At 48.2% G+C, this 18133-nt stretch overlaps 1 long non-coding RNA gene and 3 other non-coding genes across 4 annotated transcripts; all 4 read right to left on the bottom strand.

Annotated features, from left to right (window-relative positions):
* Positions 1-12862: 12862 nt before the first annotated feature.
* On the bottom strand, positions 12863-16527 carry LOC147527488 (uncharacterized). The gene is made up of 4 exons (XR_015222697.1): positions 16457-16527; positions 15341-15477; positions 14351-14481; positions 12863-13050 (listed from the first exon to the last, which is right to left on the bottom strand). It is a non-coding gene; the product is annotated as an uncharacterized LOC147527488 (long non-coding RNA).
* LOC147527490 (small nucleolar SNORD12/SNORD106) lies at positions 14553-14643 on the bottom strand. The gene has a single exon (XR_015222707.1). It is a non-coding gene; the product is annotated as a small nucleolar SNORD12/SNORD106 (small nucleolar RNA).
* LOC147527489 (small nucleolar SNORD12/SNORD106) lies at positions 15549-15639 on the bottom strand. Its single transcript, XR_015222708.1, has one exon. It is a non-coding gene; the product is annotated as a small nucleolar SNORD12/SNORD106 (small nucleolar RNA).
* A 92-nt stretch (positions 16528-16619) lies between the features above and the next one.
* On the bottom strand, positions 16620-16707 carry LOC147527487 (small nucleolar SNORD12/SNORD106). Its single transcript, XR_015222709.1, has one exon. It is a non-coding gene; the product is annotated as a small nucleolar SNORD12/SNORD106 (small nucleolar RNA).
* Between the last annotated feature and the right edge of the window lie 1426 nt (positions 16708-18133).

The following is an 18133-nucleotide window of genomic DNA, read 5'->3' as shown; positions in this document are numbered from 1 at the left end:
AAGCTGGCAGCGTTTGCTCTTGTGCCCTTCCTGCCTGAACTGGAGACGAAATGCAGCAGAGGAGACCACCAACACAAATCCAAAGAAAGACTGGACCGCCCCACGCTATTCTTAACTAACTTGCCCTTTCAAACTGTCCATTATGCTTGTGCCTGCCTGATCAGGCAGAATAGGGGCAAGCTGGCCCCACGCCAAGGCCAAAGCAACTGCTGTGGTTTTGTGCTCACCGCACTTGTCTGATTCTGTAGTTTGATGAATATTTTCCCATCCCAGATCCTTCCCTCTGTGTGGCAGACAGGAAAAAAAAGCCTCCAGCTCAGGAAAACCAGGGAATACGTGCAAGAAACACCTGGCTGTCTCCAAGGATTTACCCTGCCTGGCTAGACCATTGAAGTAATTCACCTGAGGTTTTACTCTTTGTCTCATTCAACTGTTTAACTCCCTTCCCCATGTCCTGGCAGCAGGAAATCTTTGAAGCGTCTCAACCCTTCATCCCATCGTAGGCCCTGAGGATGCTGCTGTCCCAGTCCTGCCAGCCCCAGCTCTCAGCAAACAAGCTCAGTGCACACAGCTCACTCTTCAGAGGTCAAAGCTGTCCTTTGCACAAGCTAGTGCAAAGTGTCCTCTTACTCCTTCTCAGAGCTGATCTAACCATACTAGAGAGCAGAAACTGGGATTTGAGCTCAGACTGCTGCTGATGAAAAGCTGAGCTTTTATTCATCCACTAGAAAAGCTGCACTGGGTCAAAATAAAGACCTCTGTCCCCCAGTATCAGTCTTCAACAGTGGCTAATAGCAGATGCCTAGGGGGAATATAAGATAGGTTAAACGTATAGTGGTATTTCCCCAGAATGCACTCTCACTTTATGGCAACTTCACCTCCAGGATTTCCTAATAGGTGGTGCCTATGCCTCAGTCCACGCCTTCTATACATTTTCTCCCATTTCATTTTGAGCCCATGTAAAGTTTCAGCACTGACAGTCTCTCATAGCAGTGTGCCACGCTAGACAGTGCACAAGTTTGTTTTGAACCTACCATCAGCTAATTTAATTTGAATCCCTAGTTTTTGTATTGGAAGAGACAGGAAACAATCAATTCTCATTTATTTTCTCAAGGCCACTAGGGATTTTATAGATCTCCATTGAATTCTCCCTTAATCATCTCTCCTGCAGGCTGAAGAACCACCCTGCCAGGAGGGGCTGCCTGGCTAGTGGTTTGAGATAGGGAGAAGTGCCACTGTCCCAGACTCTGCTGCAGCAGCTCCTCCGTGGATCTCTCTGCCATAGTTGTGTGTCTTTGGCTGCAGGTCCTGCCTCTTTCGAGTCCTTCTTTAGGTTAGCTAACCCTTGACAACAGAAGAAATCGCTGCTGTGGATGTGGGCTTGCTCATGCACCCCACTCAGCATGAATTCATGAACTTAAGGCCAAGATGAAAACAAATTCACAGCGGCAGATAACAAGGTCTTAGTGCTGAGAAAGAGAAAAGTACCATATGTGAAAATATCCTAATACAAGAATTAAGTTATTTTCTTTCTTTTGACAAACTCAAAATAATAATAGTAAGAGCTAGAGGAGCTGGCTGATTTACTTTCACACCTGCTCCTACTTTCTTAAAATGCCTGTCTGCCTGCTTACCCCAGGCACCCTATGTAGAAAGCCATAATTAAAAAAGTGTTGAGGGGTCAGGAAAGGGAGGAGGACTAAGCACTGAGTCTTAAAAAAGCCTTATTTGAGAAAAGATTCAGGTGGAATTTTCTTGTATCAAAACCAGTAAGCAAAGAATACATCTGCAGGGATCCTAACGCTGCTTTACTTGGAGGAGTTTCAAACTCTGCACTGCGATTCTCTCCTTTGTGGTGTCCTTCGAGATCTTAGAATAGAAGCGAACCTTTAAACATCACTCCCCTTCTGTACACATCTGCTAGTTTTTAGCAGAGACATGGGAGAAGAGTTGATATGAAGCAAGATTCAGAGATTTTCCTGAAGAAAATCTGAAGAAAAATGAGATTACAAGCCCATGTATCAGGGGTTCTTCTGTCTTTTGCCAAAGTAGAGAAGAACATTGAACAAATAGTCCTAAACTCCAGCTGCAAACAAAGCCCATCCAGGAACAGTCCTATACTCTGACAAAGAGATGGGTTCTTATTAGGACTGAAGGGGATTTTGGCCAGCACACCTGAACTGGGCTATTGACCCAAGGACCAAAAATCCAGAAAATAAAAAAAAAAATCCCTTCTTGTTAGACCTGGACTTTTCTGCATGCAATCAGGAAGCCAGCAACTGCTGCACACCTCTTCAGATATGCCCTTGCCACCCTTGTAAAACTCACCTTTCAGCTGGCTGCAAAGAGGAGAACCGCATCAGCTTCCCAGAATGCACTGAGGGCACTAGCAGAGGGCAGCAGTATGACCAGTTAAGTCAAAGGATCTGCTCTTTTTCAGCTCCCCAGTTTTGCCCCAAGATGCAGACTCTCAAGGTACTGCCAACAGAATCCACACCACAGCAGAGCAGTTATGGCTGAGCAAACACCTTCTTGGATTTAAACACCAAAAGCATTCACCCTTGATAAAGGCTTCATCTCAACACAGCAAAGCTGGTGTCTCCAGCAGACTCCAACACATGGCAAGTGTGATCTGTTTATTTTGCCTTCTCCTCTCTCATATATAATGCTGCATTACGACCATGGTGGGAAATCGGGCTAGAAGAGAAGTAGGGAAGTCCCACTCCTCTCATTCAGATGTTGCCACAGGCACAGCGAACACGGGTGTTAGCTTTCTCCTCTCTTCTGCCAAAAGCCACTTCACAACCCCATCACATACTGCCTCTCCATAGAGAGCAGGGCTATGACTCACCCCAGGACATAAAGGAAACAAACTCATTGTCATTAAAAAGCTATTCTCTTTCATGAAAGCTGGAGAAGGTTCAAAGTGGCCAGAAGTTATTTAGAAAACAGGAAAGATGAATACTTTAATAAAAAGCTTTTAGTGGTTTTCTCTAGGTCTTTTGCTTTCCCAAAGAAAAGGAAAGGAAACCAGCCAACTTTTCTGAACCTGGTACTTCCAGTTTTCTTCTTTTCCTAAGAAAAAATAAAGGAACAATTTGTGGGAGTCTGAGCCATGAGAGGGAACCTTATGAACAATGCAAGCCAGATTCCTTCCCCTAAGCAGAAGAAAAGCCTTGAACAGGTTTGCATTCGGGTTGAACCTGGAATTTTCCCCTAGTCTGTGAAGGCCCAGGGTGACACCTGACTCCACAAAGCATTACTGGGAATCTTTTAGATTCAGAATAACCCCATGACAAGACACATCCTCTAGCAGAACACTGAGGTGTCTAAGTTCAAAAGCATGCTTAGATATACTTGAAATATTACACTGCACAGACATAACTGTTCTGATTAACCAGGCTCTGTAATGAGCTATACAAGCTGCAGAAGAAAGCAAATATACTTACTATAACTGGTCCTGTTTTAAGGTTACAAGCCAAACGCACATCCTAAGAAAACCTGTCTTTAAATAAATCTCTCCAATAAACTGACCAATGCATTAGTGTTTGACTGAGACAGGTGAAATTTGAAAGGCAATTGGCCTAGTACTAATGTACATTTCAGAAATTTAAATTTCCCAGTTGGAAAAAGGGTTGAGCATTGCCAATATTAGCCAAGCTTTTAGCTGACACTGGTAACTACATTAACAGGAAAAAAGCAGCTCATTTCTAATTACACTGTCTGGATCTCTGTGGTCCAGGTGCTGCCTCTATCACACAGTCACACTGATTTGTTTTATACATGTCAAATTGTCAAGAAGCCAAAGAGGTCAGAGAATGGACCTCAGTTTAATCTCTGCTGTGCAGAGTTCCTGGAGTCCACAAAGGGAAAGACTCCTGGTCTGATCCACACCTCTTTGCCTGCCAGAGATAATCTGAGTGCATTGCATCTCATCTTATGGATGCAATGAGTCAGATGCATCTGGTGCAATCTGCCTACCAAGTGGCATGGAAATTACTGTTTTGATGTTGTCAGCAAAGCCTGATCCTGCTGGGTCTTATTTACCAAACAGGCCTCATTTGTGCCAGCACTTCCCCATCATCACTGGGTCTTTTCACTTGACCAAGCATTTGTAAAACTAGACCCAGAACAAATGAGTCCTAGTTTCTGGGCCCCTCCTCAGCCTTGGCATCACATTGCCCCTTGAAAGGTTCCCTTAGCAAACTAGGATCAGACAGAGGAGGCCACCACAGGAAACCCCCCAGGGATTATATCTGCCCAGTAAAGCATGCTATTGACATTCAGCATGAAACCAATCCCCTACCTACAACCACTGCCTTGACTGAGGTACAAAAAGCTCAGCTATGGGAAAATTGCGTAACTGCTGTTTATTTGACCACCACCTTGAAGACAAAAACAAGACAAGAGAAGCTCACCTCATGAGATCTTTCCACTTCCACATGCTCTGATAAGAGAGCTCTGAATAAGACAACAAATATTGTAAGGCTATTGCTAGGGAGCCAGATTCACTATTGTAATAAAGAAAACTTTTCTTAGCCCTCCTCTAATCCAGAGGTTTACACAGCTGCTGAGCTTCCTGGAGAGATCTTTTCTTACACAATTTCCGCTTAGGGTCTTATTCACCATTATACCAGCATAAATCTGGACCACGTTAGCATAAAAACACAGGAGCTGACCCAAGTAACATCTCTTATCAGGATTACACAGTGCAGTTGTACACAGTCCTTTGTTACATGGTCCAAAGGGGCCAAAACCAATTTTTGCTTCTACAAGAAAACTTAGTTGTCAGTTGTCTAAAGCAGACCAGTTGGCAGTCTATGTTTGACAGCAACTTGGATGAGTTACAGCTGCAGAAGCTGAGAGCCAGAGCGCCATACACATGCATACAGATCTCACAGGACACAGAGACTGTTCCTGCTCTTCCATCTCCTGTGGTCTGTGCTCCCAGTATGAGGGAAGTGAAGATGAATAAACCCTGTGAGATCCTCCTAACACTTCCACTGCTACAATTCTCTCTACAGGGCTACCAGCTCCCTCTCTCAGGGATACAGTTTTTGATACAGTTTCTCGTAGTGTTCTGGTGGAGAAACTGATAACTGCTGGCCTGGATAGGCACACCCTCCTTTGGGTTAAAAACTGGCTGGATGGCTGGGCCCAAAGAGTGGTGGTAAATGGGGCTAAATCCGGCTGGAGGCCGGTCACCAGTGGGGTTCCCCAGGGCTCAGTGCTGGGTCCAGTTCTGTTTAACATCTTTATCAATGACCTGGATGAGGGGATTGAATGTACCCTCAGTAAATTTGCGGACGACACCAAGCTGGGAGGCTGTGTCGATCTGCTCGAGGGTAGGGAGGCCCTTCAGAGGGATTTGAACAGACTGGATCGTTGGGCTGAGGCCAATGGCATGAGCTTTAATAAGGCCAAGTGCAGAGTCCTTCACTTGGGGTATAAAAACCCCAAGCATTGCTATAGGCTCGGGGAGGAGTGGCTGGAGAGCTGCCTGGCGGAGAAGGACCTGGGGGTGTTGGTTGACTACCGGCTTGATATGAGCCAGCAGTGTGCCCAGGTGGCCAAAAAGGCCAATGATACTGGCGTGTATCAAGAATAGTGTGACCAGCAGGAGAAGGGAAGTGATCCTGCCCCTGTACTCGGCACTGGTGAGGCCGCACCTGGAATATTGTGTCCAGTTTTGGGCCCCTCGCTTTAAGAGAGATATTGAGCTCCTGGAGCGAGTCCAGAGAAGGGCGACCAAACTGGTCAAGGGGCTGGAAAATAAAACTTATGAGGAGCGGCTGAGGGAGTTGGGGCTGTTTAGCCTGGAGAAGAGGAGGCTGAGGGGAGACCTGATTACAGCCTACAAATACTTGAGAAAAGATGGTGGGGAGGTGGGGGAAGGGCTCTTTACATTAGTGTTGGGTGACAGAACAAGAGGAAATGGGTATAAGCTTAGTGAGGGGAGATTCAGGTTGGATGTTAGGAAGTATTTCTTCTCTGAAAGGGTTGTCAGCCACTGGAATAGGCTGCCCAGGGAGGTGGTTGAGTCCCCATCCCTGGATGTGTTTAAGAATAGGGTGGATGATCTACTTAGCGATATGGTTTAATGGGGATTAGGGATGGTTGGACTCGATCTCTAAGGTCTTTTCCAACCTAGAAATCTATGAAATCTATGATCCTACATAGGTTTAAGGATCAGGCAAATCTACAGGAAGCCACAACTCACTGACAAGCCGATCTCCCATAGCTGAATCCAGTGGTGTATTCCCGAAGGCCTGAGAGCCCGTCTTCCATTAGCCTTGCAGACCTCCCATGCAGTTTTGTATCTCCCTCCTCCCAGCTCTCGAGCAACAGTTGGGGGAACAACAATGCTGTGACGGATAGACAGACTCCCACCATCAGACAGAGGGAACGTTTGACAACACCCAGATACAGGTGAGCTTTCCTTTCCAGTGTGAGGGAAAAATCATGAGTCATCCATGCATAGGTGTCTTTGCCAGATTCCCTGTCACAATTCAGACAGGGAGAAGGCAGCTCATAGGAGACTGTGACCTTTCCATTTAAAACAATGAAAAACAGCAGTGGGGAGAACCCACCAATGCCATTTCCAGCAGCCTGCAACACAGAGTAAGAGAGGTACCCCCTTGCCACTTGGAAGGAAAAGACTGCATCACATCTCTCAGGTAACAGGCTGTGACATCCTTTGTGCCTGCTGCATCCAGCCCATGTAACACAGTGAACCCTGCACTCCGCAGTTGTGCCACACGTCTGGCAGTCACACACAGCCCTGATTCCGCTTTCTGTCACCGGGGAAATCCATCTGTGCTTCCCCTCTGCTCTGCCCTATTCCTGCAAGTACTTTTCTCCAGGGTGGGGAGGAGGGGAAGTCAGGAAAACAACAGCCAGAGGCAGATTTGTGTCTGCTTTGTAAACTAACAGATGACTAAAAAGCTAACCCCTCCTCACCAAGCCTTCCACTTGCCAAAAGGCTATGTAACAGCAGGCCTACCTGCTCAGCTCTACTAGAAAAAAAAGCCACGTTTGCATTCAAATTCATTCACCAGGTCACTGCAACTCATTCTGCGACGCGAGACCTCCTCAGCACCCTCTCAGCCCCACTGATGCTGCCACCTGCCTTTACAGCCAGCAACCTCACACAAGAGAACTTCAGCACCACTGCGGTACCCAGCCAAAGATCAGAGGAAAGACTGGCAAAGAGTTTGTGTCATGGTCCAGAGGAGTGGCAGAGAGCTTACACAAGGAAATCATTACCAGCAGCACAAAATACATGTCACCCTCACGACACAACAGCAGCCGTTGTGAAGCGTGTGCCTGATCTACAGGTCTAGGTAAGCTAAGAAGCAACAAGAGATGCACGTTGCTGTTTGCACCTTTGGTAACCACCTTTTTCTCCAGGCAGTTTGCCCAAGCCCCACTCAAGATGTTTCCACAGCAACATAAACTGCTGACTAACAAAACTTCAGACACTTCCAGTCCTCCTCTGTAGAGTTCCAACAAAATTGCACCTATAATTATCCTACTGTAAAAAAGTGACAGTAAGCACCCAGAGGAAAAGTCTGCTTTGAACCGCTCGTGTCAAGGGCCTGGTCCACATCTGCTGAAAAACAGATTCACTCTCAAGACAGACCCTCCCCTGTGAGTACTGTATCTTGGGGGAAAAAAAAGTTTTTATCTCTGTTGGTAGACAAAGTTCTTGTAAACACAATGGAGACTAAGCCAGTGTAACATGTCACAATTACAGCAACACTCTCATAAGCCTGCAGATGGCTTGCAACCATTTGCATGAGACAGCGACCATCTTTCTTCATCAGGAGGCCATTAAATTCTCCAGCTGGATTTCAGAAAATTGGTGGGGGAAAAGCAATGTCTACAATTGCTGCAGGTGTGCAGCACAAAAAGTGCACGTACTCCAAGCTGCTAAACAAGGGCAGAGGTGGAGCTTTATTTCTTCTCACTGAGAAATGGTATCCAGAAGTTTGCTGCTGCCTATGGGCCAGGCTCTGCCCTGGACTCAAGTGCAAGCATTCCAGTATCTGTGGGAGGATCAAAAGCACAAGCCTCACCCTTTCAATTAAAGAGCAGCCCTGAACCAGCAGCAGTAGGCTCTTGAAGACATTGAGGCCACCCACAGCGGGAAACATCAGCATGTGCGGAGTGGAAAGCATCGTGTGCAACACCAGGCCAGCCTCCCTCTCACCTTCAGAGAGCAGCTTCCAGGAACGGGCTTCAGGGAATCCATCTGGGCAAGCAGCACTGCGTGGGGCTGCATCTGCTCACCTACCACCCTCGTGCACCAGCTGAGCCTCCTCAGCTCCCTGGAGGGACATCTGCCACCCTGTTGGAGGTGGAACACGTGCCTTGCTTCTTCATGCAGTCAATGCACAAAGTCAGCCTGGTGTAGTGGAGGGTGTCCCTGCCCATGGCAGGGGGGTTGGAACTAGATGATCTTTGAGGTCCCTTCCACCCCTAACCATTCTATGAATGCTGAGACCACGTCTCCCAACATCTCTCTGGCCCCAGACACCCCTGCTGAGGGAGGTTACATGAACCCAAGGGAGTCTGCGTGAAGTAGAGAAATGAGGACAGCCCGTGGCTTTAGTATTTGCTTGAAGAAAAGACTAAAGTCAAGCTTATTCTCAGCACTAGAGGGAAGACTTTAAGGTGACCCAGTCACAGCATTCAAAACTGAACAGAGCAAGCAACAGGCAGTGAAGTGCAGACTGTTCAGTAGACATTTTTCTGAATATAACACTAGAGAAATCAGGTAGATTCTCAGGTATCACAGACAGAAATGGTCCTGAACCTGCTTCCATGAACCCAAACCAATCGTAGGGAATATAATGGAATTGCTTCGATTTACACCATGAATATGGTCTAGCACAAAGACTGTTTTCACCCATCACCAAGACAAGTCTTACCACCTGCAAGCTGCCAGGTGGTTCTCATCCACATTATAAAAGACTCGAGCCCATTTCAGTCACTGGAAGGCCTGTGGCAAGGGCTACATCCAGTCCTTGTTAGCCTCACTTGGCACTGAACAGAGAAACAAGTAAAGAGAATTTCTTCAGACCACAGAGAACCTGTTTCTGAAAACATGAAGAGAACCATCTCCAGCACTTTTCTCCAGAGTTTGATTTACTGTGGAACAATCTAGAAGACTTTAGCACCAGTCTCTGGTACGTATCATGGGGCAAAGGGGAGATTTTGGTGCGTGCTGGGAACCTCAGTGGAAAGCTGGAGCTCTGATCGTTCTCTCTCCATTGATCCTGTTGAGAGAGCAGCAGTCCTCCCTCTGCACAGTGAGCTGAACCTGAGCACCAGCCAGGTGGTCCAAGAGCAAAAGCCGCAGCAGGGAGCAGAGGGACATAAACTGCAGTTTTAAGATGAAGGCTGCCAGAAGACAGCCAGTGCAGTGCCAAAGGGTCTCAGCCCTATCTGTGCCCAATGCTTGGACAGGAAAGTGTCTGGGAACCCTGAGTGCTGTAACACAAATCAGCAGTTCCCACAGTGCCAAAACAGAGACTCAGGCTGAACCAAGACACTTGGCTTCACCCTACCACTGCAAGGGATCTGGCAAAAAGGGTGGAAGAGGAACAGAAATCTATAGCTGCAGAACATCTCATTAAAACACCGGATGCTGTAGAAGAAAGAAATCCTCTGTTTCAAAATATACATAACAAAAAAATCTTCCTCTTACTGCCTGTGGGGCAGTCTGAGTAACCTGAAATCTGGATCTTCCTAGGGCGATCACGAAACCAAGTTTTGCTTCATTGCTGTCCAGGATAACATCTAGCCTGTCAACACAGCTGATGTGTCAGATAACTTAATCTGTTACTGAGCAGAGATGGAAGCAGAGGAAATAATGAGTAGAAGCAGCAATGAGTAAATGAACCGTGCTATCCCATAAGCTAATGCAGATGCTTAACAGATGGGTCAAAAAAGAGTGTAATAATCACCATGCAGTCAAAAAGACGCCTGGGTCTTTGGGAATATAAATATTAAACCCCTCACTGTGTATGAAAACATGTCTACTAAAAGTAACTTCAGACGTAGAAATAATCTGTGCTATTTGTCTCTCCAATGCTCATGGCACCAAGAAACAGACCTGTTTGAGAAAAGTAAACATTTGCTTAAACATATCAGCCTAGTGAGTGACTCCAGATTTCAGTTTTAGAAAGTTACACAACTAAATACAGCATTGTCTGTTCCTGCTATAACTGATGGAACTGGCAATTCTGTCTTTGTCCTCACTGCCCTATGCAGCCACGTTGCAGCAGCAGAACACAAGCTCTGGACGTGCCGATTATCCTTTGCCAGCCTCCAAGAGCTAGTAGAGAGCTCTCTGCGCAGACAAAAAGCTGTAAGTCAGCCTTTGTCTAAAACATAACTCCTGGCCTTCATCATCTCATTCAAAACACTCAGCAAACACACTCAGGAGTTGACCAGTGCCTGCAGAAGTCAGGCAAGCAATAGGGCAACAACGGCCAAGGACAGCTCCCACCGGACAATCAGCACACTCTACTCACTGAAGTACACTTGCTGGTAAGTATGCTCATTAGATTATAAAAGTAATTATATTAGCAGCAGTTCTGATCCCTCATCAATATGTTAAGAGATTATGCTGCTTACATTAATTGAATGAGAAAAATCTCTACCCAGTTCGGTGAAAGACTGCTTTAAATGCTAATACCTAATTTTCCATCATTGCTGTTTCCTACTAAGCACACATGCCAAACACCACTATCAGCTCACATGCCAAATCCTCTCCCATAACCACTGAAACTGTTATTTATGCTTATACACAGCAGAAATACCCTCTAAACTTGTAGTTGCCATAAATAACTTCCAATCCATTAGAGTATTAATTAGACTGTTGCTATCAGGCAGTAAAAATTACACAGCAATACTTCAAATGCTGCAGGAAATCATTCCCTAAACATTTCCTCAGCCTGTTACCCATGCCTCACTTCTGCCCTTCACTACTTCAACCTGAGCTGTCACAGCAGGGCTAGCCAGCTCGCAGCAGCTCCTGCACACATGCACCCAGCTGATTTCAGGCAGCGGCCCCTCAGTTGGCATTTATCATGTCCGACCCATCAGTTACAGGCTTCCACAGGCCCACAACTAGCAACACAGGAGCCTTCAACAACTGCCAGGTGGCCTTGCTCCTCAGAAACCTAAAAGAGCTGCAGGGGCATTGGTTTTTAACCCCATCTCTAGCACACATACCCGCTGTGCTCCTTCCCAACAGCAGCACACGAGGAACACCTACTTCCATCTTTAGACCTGGGGTTTGAATCTGAACCTGCTGAGATACTGCAAGTTAACAGGTATCTCAATTCTTCACATCAACTTGATCTGAAGGGGCTCTTTACTTCATTTGCACTGCCAGTACGAATGCGACCAGACCAGGACCTGCATGAGCCACCTGCCAAGGCCTGTTTGACAGTGCATCATGCATACATGGCTCTGGGCTGCCAGGCTAATGGGCACAGCAGATGGAAAACACTTTCTCCCTCCCTGCAGAACACTCCACCATTCAACCCCTCCACCTGTGCAGATATCACACAGCGCAGGTGCACTGACAGGTTTTTCACCCCTACTCAGGCCCGATGTGTACAGTCAATTGATATGGGATATGAAAGTCAAGGGTACAGGATGCAATACACCCTAGGGCTCCTGCCCACCTTTCTCTGGCATTGGGAAAGCCTTTATTTAGCTTCCTCCTGTTTAGTGGTTCTCTACTTTAGCACCTATGTACAATCCAGATTTAATTATCCTGCTCTGCAAACCTGGAAGCTTGCTAAACCCCATTCAGGGGAAGGCTTCAGGATCTGAATGATCATCTGCCACCAAGTCTCTCTAGCCAGAAGCACAGTCATTCCTACTAGCTGCACAGGGAAATGTCCAAATCTTCACAGAAGCTGACATCAGCTTCCCTCCTTTCCCAGACTGCTGTCACTTTTCTGCAAGACTCATGTATGGAAGAATTTGTAAAGCCAGTGACTTATCTAGGAACATGATAATCTACACCTTTTATCAGGGCAGCTAAAATCCCCACTGAATTATGTTCTACACCAGCTGCTCCCCACACAGGATGTGAGGGAGAAGCTGAGGGAGAGCCCTCGTTCCAGCAGAAGCAAAGTACAAACTGCACCTCTCCCATCAGTCCAGAAGACAGAAATGTTGTCGACCTTTAGCACTCAGCCATTAAGTACAGAAAGCTCTGCCCTAGTGGTGTTTCCTGCAGCATAACAGGAGCCACAAGTCTCAGCTACGTATTAGTACTTCAGGGTATATGACATATTGCCATGAGATCATGCCCCTTTCTAGGCTGAGGCAGCAGGCAGCTCCATGTAAGTAATCACTGCACAGAAGCCCTGTTGCCATCCAACTCCCAAAAGCAATAAGGAGATCCCAAAATTGGCTGTTAAGGGTGTGTAAAGAGTTTCAGTCACCAGCAGCACTCACCCAGTACTCAGATTTTATTAAAAATAGACTCTAAACAGTATAGAAATGCAGACTGTACTGCAGCATACAAGACGCCCCTTTCCCACTGCCAATGACACATTACTAAAGCTTTCTGCATGACAGGGAGAGCCAAGACTTGAATCCCACCTCTGCTTACAGAGAAGGCCATCCTCCCACACTCCACAATTCATCTCTAAAGAGAGGCTTCCTTACTTTTAATGATTGTAGTAAGGTAACATTAGCTGTCAGGTGGTGAATGCAGCCCTTGCCGACAAAGGCATCCAATTACATTAAACATGCAGCAAGCTCCAGAATCCGTTACAGTGAATTGCCTCATACCAAGGGAAAAAAATTAACACCAACTGTAAGTTGGTAAACATCAATTTATCACTCCTGCTAGCTCTGAGAGAAGACCAGAGCTGTTGCAGGGTGATATGAATACTGTAGCATGGACAAGGGATCACAGGCAGCAGCATGGAGAAGGGCATCATTAGCAGAAGACAGCTTTCTGCTAGTACACTGAAATCACAGCAGGTCCCAGGATAACTTCTGACAAATCTCAACCTGTCAAGAAAATAGCCAACATTTTGTCAGTCCACTCTACCACAAACAAATACATAGCTTTCAACACTCCCCCCACAAAAAACTATTAGACAGCAATGGTTGCTCTGCAAACAGCAAAGATTTCTTCACTGCCAGGTACTCCAAACAGGATGAGTGCTTAAAACTGCATTGTGGGAGCTTTTAGAGTAGTACTTGATAAAAACCTGGCAGAGCTGACTGAGCAGAGGCTGCCAGAGTAACATTTGGTCAGCTCTATCAGCTTCACCATCTGACACACACCACTCACACTCCTTTTGAATTCAAGAGTGCCATATAGAAGGGTCACATTTATGTTCTTCATAGATACAGGCTACCAAGGAGACTTCAGCCTCCTTGGAGATGCAACAGCTGCACATCAGGCACCTGAACAGCAAGACAAGGCTGTAACTGAATGAAGCCAGTGACAACAGCTGTTTATATAATGAAGTCAAGTTCTGTTAAGAACATTTCCTAGAGCATTAGTGAAATCCTACTCAAACAGCCAAGTTCTCAGAAGATGTCACATGATTGATCTTCTGTAGAAAAAACGGAAGAAAACACCAAAAGCAATCCCTCTCTTGCAAACAAAGGTATTGTTAGAAATTGACTTTCACCCACATTTCTCCAAGGCATTGAGGACATTGAGAACCTCCCATTGAGAGGGAGGTGGAAATCCCTGTCTCCCCAATATAAAGAACAAAAGCTCTCACTCTGTAAGAAGCACCTCGTTTAACACTGCTTAAATAGAGGAAAACAGCAAAAGCTATGCTTATGTCTTTAAGTTAAATTGAAACCTCAGAACTCTCCACCATTTACTTGAGATCTTTTGAAAGCAGTAATTCTTTCACTTTTGATCCTCAAGTCTTTTACATGTCAGATATCTATGTAATCAGATAGTCTGGCTAAAACAGAAGTTTGAATAAGTATTGCCAATCTTGTGGGGAAAGTCTGAAGGCATCATGACATGTTGTTCAGCTGAATGTTAAAAGGCCCCAAATTACATTTGAAAAATTTTCATGTCACTAACAACTGATAAGGTATTACTCCCTGCAGGAAAGATGGTAAAAGGAAACTTGAATATTTCAACAGATGTTGATATGCAGGTCTAACACTTTAAAGGGCCCCTGCTGCAATGCTCAGATCTATACATCTGTCAAGTCTCCAGGGACACTAATCTGTCAAAGCACCAGAAGCGACTCCTTTGCAGAAAGATGGTCTCTCCCTGCCTTTTTTGATTTTTTTTTTATTAAAACCAGTGAACATAGTTGGATCAAAGACTTACCATTCTCCCCTGCCACAAGGAACATATATCATGGAACAAACCAGGCAACTGCCCTCATCATTCATTAGTCAGCTACAGGCATTACATCCAGCCTCCCAGAGGCTCAACACCCCCTCTGCCTTTGCAGCACCCTGCAAGTAAAACCAAAGCAAACGGTTAGTGCCAGACCCTACCAGGGTGTGGGACACAGCAGCACTTCCCCACTGGTGCATCAGACATGATCTGGCTTTAACAGTGAGAAGTCAACACTGTCGCTCTGATGGGGAAAAAATTCAGTCATCACTTACACCAGCAAGTCCCCAGGAGTTACATGGCTGCACACCCACAGCAGTCGTGTCACACTTCCACTTCCCCTGGCCTCCACAAGGACCAAGTGAACTAATGGCAGAGGAAGAGGAAAAGCCATGCACATATATGGCCACCACTGAACACTTACAGGATCTGCAATCCCCTCACACTCCCTCAAGCTGGCCAGCAAGGGGCAGGGCAGAAAAGATTCAATAGCACCTCTCTTCCAAAGGGACACTATAGCCAGGACAGTTCCTGTCCCTTACAGAAGCATCTGCTCTGAGCAGATCATCCATGTCTCCATACAGGGTGTCCTTAAAATGAGCTCTTTGAACAAAATGCATCAGGGAAACAGACAGGACAGAGCTGTAAACTACCATCCTGCTCGAGCTCAGCCTGCACTGGTGCAGCTTGCAGATTCCTTGCCCTGCTAGTTCCTGTTCACTTGCCACATCTGCCACTTTGGACATGCTGAAACAGGAGCAATGCGAGGCACAAAGGGCCTTGTTGCAATGCTTCTGCATGAGAAATACCTCTGTGCTTTTTCCTCTACAATATCTAGGCTAACACTCAAATCTACGAGTCTGTCAAGGCTCCAGGGACAAAGACTTTTGTAAGTAACTCCCTTGCAGAAAAATATTGCTCTCCTCCCCTTTTTTTAAATTTAATATAAACCAGTGATCAGTTACTTTAAGGACTCACCATTCTTACTTGCTAGAGGTTCAGGCATGGTGGAGCAAACCAGGCAAATGCCCTCATCACACGATTCATTACAGCCAGCTACAGCCATCACGTCAGGTCTCCCAGAGGCTCAACACCCCCTCTGCCTTTGCAGCACCCTATGAGCAAAACAAAAGGGAATAGTTAGTGCCAGTCCCTACCAGGGTGTGGGACACAGCAGCACCTCCCCACTGGTGCATCAGACACGACCTGGCTTTAACAGTGACAAGTCAACACTGTCGCTCTGATGGGGAAAAAATTCAGTCATCACTTACACCAGCAAGTCCCCAAGAGTTATGTGGCTGCACACCCACAGCAGTCGTGCTGCACTCCCACCTGCCCCAGCAGACCCACAGGCAAAGAGTGAGTTTACACAAAGCCTTCCCCAAACAGAGCTGGCTGGCTGGCACGCTCAACAGGCACATGGGACAGGAGAAACGCTGCAGAAGTCCAGAGAAAAGACACTTACGCATGGAGCTTCCGCAGCAGAGCACAAGAGAGCTAAGCCAGATACAAGAGGAGGCAGGCGGAGGTAACAGGCCATGCGTTTTTGCCCTTACGGCCATGCGAGGCTTCTGCTTGCCCACTGCGAGGGCGGAACTCGCCCACGCCGCAGCCGCCAGCCGGAGGCAGCAGCTCGGCCGAGCAAAGCACGTGGCTCAGGCCGCGCACACGGCACGGACGCGCCAGAAGCGGCCCCTCCTCCCCGGGCCCTCCCCGGCCAGGCCGGCGCTACGCCACGCCGGGGATCCAGCGGGGCCGGTCCCGGCCCTCCGGCCACGCGGTACAGCCAGCGGCTTGGAGCCGCCAACCCACCGCCCTTCCCGGGCTGCAGATTCTCGCCCCGCCGGACCCACCGCCCTGCGCACAGCGGGCCCGGCTGCAAGGCTCTGCAGGGGGAAGGCCCCTCCGCCGCCAGCTCCCCCGCACCGGGCTGGTGGTCAGACCTGCGCGTCTGCCCAGCCTCCAGGGACACCAGCTTCAGCACTGCAGAAGCAACTACATAACTCTTGAAAAACGGAATACATCTATACGTGTGCGCATATATATGTATCTCGTGTTTTTAAACTAGTAACAAACACAGTTATTCGCACTTACCAGAGGCTCGGGCATGGCAGAGCAGCTGCTCCCGTCGCACGCCCGGTCCCGCCGCATCGTGTCTCCCGGAGGCCCCGCACCCTCCGCCGCGCCCTGGGAACGAAGCCGAAGGGAACGGTCAGCACCGGGCCCCGCCAGCGCACGGGACGCGGCGGCGCTTCCCGCTGGTGCGTCAGACACGACCTGGCTTTAACAGCGAGAAATCAACACTGTCGCTCTGCCGGGGAAAAAAATGGTCATCACCCACCAGCGAGTGCCTGGGCGCCCCACGGCTGCACACCCGCGGCGGCCGCGCCACGCTCCCGCCTTCCCCGCCGAGCTCCCGGAAAAGCTTCCCGGGAAGGGCAGGCGGGCGGCCGCTCATCGGGGCGACACTGCGGAAGGCCGGAGAAGAGAATTTGGTAACGGGTCCCAGTCCGGACCCACCAGCCGCCCCCCAGTAGTGCCCCAGCACCCACCTGCGCGGCGCCGGAGCAAGAGAGCGCGGGGTCCCGCACGAGGCGCTTTATAGGGGCCGCGGGGCCCGCCCCGGCCCCGCCCGCGGGAGGCGGAGGGCGGGCACCGGCGCCATGTCGGGCGGTGCCGGGCGGGCTGTCCGAGGAGCCGCTCTCTGTTCTGCCGCCCTGTGTCTCACGAAGGCGCCCTGCCTCGCAGGCGGGGCGGTGGGTTGAGTGGTTGGTCCCGGGCTGCAGCGGGCTCGGAGCTGGCGAGGCGAGCGGGGGTGCGAGGGGCGGCCGGGGCCGCCATTTCGCGGCGGAGAGCGGGACGGGGCGCTGGGCTCCTGCCGAGGTGCGGCCCGGTTCCAGCTCCGGTTTGGGGTGCGGCACTTTGGGGAATAATAAATCACAGTAGCACTTTGATTTGAGGTGGTGATAGACGGGCGAAATACGTCACGTTAAATAACTTGCCACAGAGTAACGCGAGGAAAGGAATAGAGAGCGAAGGGCGTGTGTCGAATGAGAACAGCCTGGCACGTAAAACAAGCGCTGCTGTGTGTGGTGATTTTACAGCTGTAAATTCACCTCGAAAGTGGAGTGTGAATCCAGCGATCCATATATAGTGGAAACCTGCTGTGAATACACATTGAAGGTATTTTCAGCGTCCTGTGCTCACACGGAGTGTGTGCATCTATGCATGTGCAGAAAGGTCAGCGAAGCACAGTGTTGCACCTCTTTTACCAGTAGTCACTGTATAGCAGGAGGTGCCACTATATGCTTCAGAAATGTTCTGCAGCCATGACCACCCTCCCAGCACCTCCTGGGGAAGGTAGGAACTTCTGTTGCTAGGATAAGACCATCTAAAGAGATGGGTTGAAATGGAGTCAAAGTTTTAAGAGGTAGGGGGACAGGCTAGGGAAAGGCACAAAGCCTTTTGCTAGTTTTGCATCGGCAGCGCAGTCTTTTGGGCTAAACACAGGACCTGAACAACCCCGAGTTCTGTAATAAGCAGTTCTGGTCCAGACTAGCTCAAAATCGTGTAATTGTTCCATGCTTTGGGTTTTTCTGTTTGTAAAATACACACGGGTTGTGCCAGGGCACCAGGCACAACTGTTCAGTCGCTCACTCTGAGTTGTATGAAGTGACAGCCTGTCATACTAGTGCTTCAGCAAACCAGCTGTTACTTCGGTATCAGGCTTCTACTAACTAAACAGGGATTCAGTGACAAAGGAACCAGATC

The sequence above is a fragment of the Tauraco erythrolophus genome, chromosome 18, assembly GCF_009769465.1.
Source record: "Tauraco erythrolophus isolate bTauEry1 chromosome 18, bTauEry1.pri, whole genome shotgun sequence".
Classification (NCBI taxonomy): Eukaryota; Metazoa; Chordata; class Aves; order Musophagiformes; family Musophagidae; genus Tauraco; species Tauraco erythrolophus.
This window is presented reverse-complemented; position numbering and strand designations above follow the sequence as displayed.